The sequence below is a fragment of the Pteropus alecto genome, unplaced genomic scaffold, assembly GCF_000325575.1.
Source record: "Pteropus alecto unplaced genomic scaffold, ASM32557v1 scaffold467, whole genome shotgun sequence".
NCBI classification, from domain to species: domain Eukaryota; kingdom Metazoa; phylum Chordata; class Mammalia; order Chiroptera; family Pteropodidae; genus Pteropus; species Pteropus alecto.
Genome location: NW_006439722.1, coordinates 94380 through 95336, shown reverse-complemented (window position 1 = coordinate 95336; position 957 = coordinate 94380).

Below are 957 nucleotides of genomic sequence, written 5' to 3'. Positions count from 1 at the left end.
AGATCTTACTATAATTGGGATCATTTCAATTTAAAGGTTAGAAACCCACTCAAATTTACTTTAACCAGTAAAGGGGAATTTGTTTGACAAATACAAGTTTTTCACGAGGAACTAAAAATAGGAAGAGAATTATACCTCAGTAAAGCTGAAAAAACGTAGGAAGTGAAAATTCACCTACAGCTTCTCTTGTCTTCTTTTTCATCACACATGCATTTTCTTCCTGTGCATTTCTCCACATTCCTACTATTCTTTTACCAAATATCTCTGGTTCCAGTTCTGTATGATCTCCTAGTAGAAGTATATAGAGAGACCAATGAGAATCTTTGTCTTCTAATTATAAATTTCCAGGAGAGAAAATGCCTTTGACTCACCTGGAGTTGGATGTGCAGCCTTGGTCTCATCAGTTGTGACCTGGTCAGTCATTCTATGTCCAGGGGCTATATGAGCTGATCCACACAGAACAGAATAAATCAATAGTAGGTTCACCACAGATCTCTTATAACTGTGTGACACTATGTATATAAACTGCTATTTTTCTTGAATTGTATAAATTTGTACTTTGTGTCAGGGAAAAATCTTGAAACAACCAAGGTTTCTTAGGCAACAAAATAGCAAGGATCTGGACTGAAAACATACATGAATACAGACTTGTGAGTAGAAATTCACAGAAAAAATATATTTTTCCCTTCCTATGAGTGCAAGGGTCAAGAGAGACAAGCTTTCTTGGAAAAGGGATATATTTGGGGGGCTCTTAGTTTTGTGTTGTTTGTTTTCTGGAGTCTTCTCTAGTGTTTCCACTTTGACAAATTCTGGGATGTATCTCTTGTTCCTCATGCCTCATGCAGTTGAGAAAGCATAAGCTCAAGGCCTCGAAAGAAACTCAGGCTGAATGCTGACTTCCCTTTATTTACCTTTAAGGGTTATTAGTTTCACTAAATTTGGGAGCTCTGCAGTTTC